Genomic DNA, 6,485 nt, shown 5'->3' on the forward strand with positions numbered 1-6,485 from the left:
TCAATTTGAGCCCAGGACAAGAGGTTCAGATGCATTACCTATCTGATAACAACCAATTAGATTTTGTTTGCTTTTGGTGTGGCTGCCGGCCCTGCGGTGACCCTTTTTTGGTCTCTTTTATTTACATCTATTTGAGCTTTTAGAACAGTAAATGTTCCTGAGCTCTTGAGAAGTATAAGCAGTAATGCAACAAAATGGGGGTTATTTACTTTTGAGTGGATATTTTAAGAGACAGATGAAAATGTATGTGTGTATGGGGATGTTGTGTAAGACATGTGAGATATGTGGATCTGGGAAACCAAATGGGTGGGTGGAAACCGTTACTTTCCAACAAATGTATTTGTCAGGGTAATACCTGCCCAGACTCAGCCCACCATCTTGCCTTATCCTTATCTCTGTCCTTGCCAACAAAATGTCTTAGTGAAAATAGGTCCTGTCCAATCTGATTCTGATCTCTGGTTCTGAATACACTAGTAGTGTATGGTGATGACAAATAGCTTAAAATAGTTAATACTATTTAATAAAATCAAATCAAAAAGTCCTATCATTTTTGGATTTGTGTATATTTTTAACATTTTATGCATTTTCAATAAAAACGACAGTTTTTCTGGCTAGTCATTTTCCTTTCAGTCCATTAGTCGTCAGATCCTTTGTAAACATTGCACGTGTCAAAATGATTGCAGTTTTAATTTGAAAGAGCTGAGTGCTCACAGAAAAAATGACTCACTTACAGATCATTTCATGTGTCAAGTCATTTTAAGTGAAATTGATAATATCTCAGTGGGTGAGATGTTTACTCTGTAATTAGTTCACCCATATCCAAAAGTTTATCGATTTGGGCCAATTTGTGGACTGTTTGTAAACTTAGGCGTTATTGCATTGACAGGGTAATGAGCCTCCTCTCGTGACTTTTCACTGCATTTCGATTGGCTCTGAAACTTGGACAGTGTTACTTCAGAAAAAAAATGAATGCTTTAGACACTTTTTAATCTCACTTGCACACACAGTGCATATTTGCACATTTGCATTTAAACTCTACTCAACGTTCTACTCAATATGTTGCCTCAACTCAGCAGTTCTTATTAAACAATTGATCAACAATTGAACAACTGACTTCCCGCTCTTTTGTCGACACAAATTGCCCGCAGATTGAAAGACCCTGCAGGTTCTGCAATGAGGACCACTTTGTATTTGTGTGTGTAGATGGATAGGTGTTTGAATGTTTGTGTTTGATCAGTTTTGGATGGAAGAATCAGAACATGTGCTCTAAACCGCTGCAAACAGAGATAAGGAAAACATGGATTGCTGAACATTTGCTGCCTGCTGATAAAGCACAGGAAGTCTATCAAATATGAGGCGAACGAGACCCCTGTTAAAAAAGGACATCACTTTGGCCTGTCGATCTCACCCAGGCCAAGGTCACAATTTCGGGCTGGGATCGGATACAATGCACAGCAACAGAATACAGAACACAGAATACAGCAGAACACTGTAAAACATACTACATGTATGCAGAGTAAAGGAGAAGGAAGTTAAAGGAGAAGTTAAATACAACAAAAACTTAAAAAAGCATCAGAATTTGGACTTTAAATGAAATATAACATTTTTAAAGATAATTTGTTATAGACTGGGACTGTGTGCCTTTTTTAAAATAGAAGCTTAATTAAGGTTAGCTAAAAACACCCTGTCTTGCAAGCATTAAATATCCTTCCTATCATCTTTAATCAATCAGTCTATATATTAGCTTGCATGAATCTTTAGTAGAGAACACAGTGTGTGTGCTTTATTTCTTTCTTGAGACAGTTAAGCCACTGAAATAAACAACTTGCACAAATCTTCAAACTTTAATTACCCACTAATTACACTGATTAGATAATCACTCCTCCCTGGTTAACAATGGCTAGAGAGAGAAAAACTGAGCTCAGGCTTTAGCAGAGGAAGGAATAGAGTTTGTTACGATCTAGGAAACACAATTACAAGACATATTCTTGTTTGTGTCACTCCGTGATTTCATCCAGCACAGAGTTGTCATATCTGTGATGTCTGAGCTTTGTCATAACATGCACAGCTTATTCAAAACCTAGAGGTCTACAATTGTCACTGATTCATCTTCTTTCTTTTATAAAATAAATTTTTTTTTATTATTTTATATGTACAGTAGTCTTTCTTTCATATTACCTCTATACTACCAATGCAGCAATATGCACAATAAAAGTAGAGAAAGAAAAAAATAAGGTGGCCATAATATGGTCAGTGACAAATAAATGTCCAAATGAAAGAAATCTTAAGAAATATCAGTTTGAAACATAAGTGCTAAGTTCTTAGAAACGCAGACTTTCTATGGTTGGTCATATCGGTTTCAGATGGTTTTGATATTTATAATAACAAATATTAATAGAAAATTATTAAACTTTACATCCCCCAAATTTAAAGTAAAACAGGAAACTAAACTGTTTTAAAATTAAATATTTGTCTTAAACGTATTTATTGTGGGTAATGTGGTCATTTCTAATTTAAAGTAATAATAAAATGTAATAAAAACATTCAAAAAGTCATTAATGAACTTTAAAAATAAAAAGGCAGCTCATTCTTTCTTTGCCATCTTTTTGTATTTTTTTTGCACCATGTTGCCTCTTAGCATTTGAAGTGACTCATTCTTTTTCTCTAAAAACCTGTTAGTCATCATCCCATCAGCACACACCTTCTAACAGAGCTACTTTTATCGAACCTCTCTCATCTCTCTCTTTTCTTCCTGTACCTCAAATGTAGCAGAGGTTTTGACACTGTTGCCGTCAAAAATTATTATGAAAGGAGCAATGAGGAGAGACAAGGAGATGAAACAAGACACAATGACAAGACTATGAGTGGAAAAGAAGAAACAAGGAGATATAGAGATGGAGGGGAGGGAAGAGATGAGAGGATAGATTAGGAGAGGAGAAAACAGTAGATGAGATGAACCAAATAGAGGACAAGAGAAGAGGAATGATGAGGAGTGGAGATACAAGATGAGGAGACAAGGAAATGAGACAGCACAAGTAGAGGACAAGAGAGAGGAGAGAAAAGGGGAGACAAGAAGAGGACAGATTAGAAGAGGAGACACAAGATGATGAGACAAGGAGATGAGATAAGGCAAAGTGAGGACAAGAGAGGAGAGACAAATATGAAGGAGAGGGAAGACAAGGAGAGGAGATGCAAGATGATGACACAAAGAGATGAGATGAGACAAGGAGAGGACAAGAAAGGAAACACAAGGAGAGAGAGAGATAGATGAGAGGAGAAATTATGAGGAGAATGATAGATTAGGACTGGAGTAACAAGAAGATCAGAGACAAGGAGATGAGATGAGACAATAGGAGGACAAGGGATGTGAGACAATGAGAGACAGAGATAGAGAATAGGAGACATTATATGGAGAAGAGAGACCAGTAGATGATAGATTAGGAGAGAGGATACATGAAGATGAGACAAGGACTTAAGATGGGACAAGAGGCAGAGAAAAGAGGTGAGAGATTAGGAGGGTAGATACAAGATGATAAGAACAAGGAGATGAGTTGAGACAGGAGAGACAGGTGAAGGAGAGTAGAAATTATGAGGAAAGGATAAAAGAGGAGAGGAGATACAAAAAGATGAGACAAGAAGACAAGACAGGGAGAGGAGAATAGAAAGGAGACCAGGAGAACAAGAGATGAAAGAGAGGAGAAACAATGAGACAAAAAAAGTGGAGAGGAAAGGATAAGGGTAGGTAGGGTGGAGATGAGAGGAGAGGAGAGGAGAGGAGATAAATAAATAAATAATAATAATATAAAATGTAATATCAAAATAAAAAAAGAAAACAGTAAAATATAATAAACATAAAATAAAGAAAAAAATATAAATAAGGAAAAGAGAGACAAGGATGTAAGAAAAGGAGCAAAAAGTCAAAGAGACTTTGTAAGCCACTTTAATTACCAAAATGTAAATCCATCATACATTAATAAACATCATAAACATAGAAGGGGTAAAGGACAAAAGTGTACATTCAAACATATTGTAACACATATTGACCATGTGCTCTGTAACCTAGTTTTTCCCGTGTTTGATTATGTCATTATGTTCAGGTGTGTGTTGTTAATTATCTATGTATTTAGTTCTATTCTGTCCTGTGTTCCCTTGTCTGGTATTGTAGATGTCTTTTGTGGATTACGTGTGTGTGCCTGTCTTCTGTGGGTTTACCCTCTGTGAGTTTACTGAGTTTACTTTTACATGACAGCCATATTGCCATTTTAGCTTGTCCAAACAAAACATTTATTTAAACATGAACTTGTTTTCTATTCCAGCTATATTTGGGTCTATAAATAGAAAACATCATAGAAAAAACCTTCCCCAAAGTTTGACACCATTCCTTGATTTAAGCAAACAACTGTTGTAGACTCACACACTGACAAAATAAATGAAAAAATAAAGGAGAGATGGGGATAGAAGAGGAGAGGAAAGACAAAAAGTTGAGAGAATAAATGATGGGAGATGATGAAAGGAGCGATGATGAGAGACAAGAAGGTGAGAAAACGAGATGAGAATAGAGAGGAGAGACAAGGAAAGATGGAGGAGAAATTACAAGTAGAGGAGAGACGAGGAGATGAGAAGAGGCAAAGAGTTTAGAAGAAAGAGAAGAGACAAGAAGAGAAAAGACTAAGAGAAGAGATAAACGAAGATGAGATGAGGAGATGAGGAGGAGAGATAAGACGAAGAAGAGGAGGGTAAAGGAGGGTTCAGTCACTTCACCTTCACCTTTCATCTGTGCACTCAGGCCATTTCTACAGCGATTGCCTTCATTTGTCCTTCCTCTGTCCCTTTATCTCTCGCTCCCTCTTTCTTTTTTCCTTGACCTACCTGTAACACTGAAAATGGCAGAGACCCAAAAAAGACCAGTGAATTCATCCATTTCTCGCTCTCTCACTTTGACACATGCTCTCAGCATCCACCATAAGTGACACGCACAGCGGGCCTTAATTGGACGACTGTGTTTTGAGAGCCCAGCAGTCCGAGTGCGCTGAAGGAGAGCGATGGTACATTTTGCTTACTTGGATTACCTACTCACTCCTTCATTTATGTTCATTACAACAGCGGTCAGATGTGTGTGTGAGGTTGTGTGAGAGACAGATGGACTCTGATTGGGTTTTAAAAGGAAGTTTTATAGAGAATGGCTTTGAGAGATGTTTGTGGAAACTAAGCAAAAGTGGGCTTGTATGTGACATTCGAGGTTAACAGGTTGTGTCTATGGTTTAGGGTATGGTATATAGTATCTTGACGAAAACGTACCTCTGGGAACTTTTTTGCAAGATGCAAAATACGTAACAATAAGTACATATCACTGCACTTTCCAAAAGAAGTGAACACTAGAGGCGATAAAACAGCGAGCACTTATAACCGTTTTCATAAACAGTTATGAGTTACACAGTTACAGCTACATATGTTTCGCTCTCCAAACGTAATCGACCCTTTGCAAAGAATTTATTTAAACCGCGGAACACACGATTTTTCAAGTTTAAGTTAATCTGCTCTCCTATCTGATATGTGGTTAAGGCTAGATGGGATACAGCTGCGGCTACTGGGCATGTGCACATCAATTTAATATATAGTTTAATATAGTTTTGGTCACATTGTACTGTTTTTGCATTACTGTTTAGGGTTGGGCTAGATGTAGACATTAATAAAACACAAACTACATTATAACTACTGTGTTAAGTAGAAATTTTCCTTTATTGTTAGTTTCCGGCTGTAGCTGTAGGACAAGATGGCGAATTCTGCATTATGATTGGTCAGATCACCTGTCAATCAAGTTTTTTGCGAAGGGTCAATAACACTTAGGATGTGGGATCCTTGGGTACGAATCCCATCAAAAACATGACTCATGATGAAAGAGCTAAAAGATTAGAGATCGAAAAACAAGCTAAAACAGCATTCTTGCGATTGCGTTTTTACGTCACATTTGCTTTTATTCATACTGTCTGATGTGGTGCACATGGTACGTTATTTTAAAACGTACATTATTTTAAGACTTATAGCACCACTCAAAAGACATTTCAAGTCAGAACTGCAGTGACACCTACAAAACCTACATCACATAAAACGTACCATATGTATGTTCATCTGTTCCGGGGGAAAAAATCTGAACATTTATAGCACACCCCGTTGGACATTTAACATCGAATATGTCACGAAACGTGCATGGCAGTACGTATTTCGCGTCTTACATAAAATTTTATTATCTGTCTATCTACGTTTCTAGGAAATTTCATTAAAAGTCTACTTTGCTCAGATCCACTTAATATTGATTTATTTTTAACATATATACTTTTCTAAAGTTTGATTAAAAAAAAAAAAAAAAAAAAAACTTAGCTCAAAAATCCAGGGAGACATTAAGCTCTCATTTCTCACACTTCATCATCCTAATTTTAAAATATAAGGCTTGTATATAACTTATTGCAAGTAAACTCAACTAACCA

The sequence above is a fragment of the Cyprinus carpio genome, chromosome B4 (assembly GCF_018340385.1).
Source record: "Cyprinus carpio isolate SPL01 chromosome B4, ASM1834038v1, whole genome shotgun sequence".
NCBI lineage: Eukaryota > Metazoa > Chordata > Actinopteri > Cypriniformes > Cyprinidae > Cyprinus > Cyprinus carpio.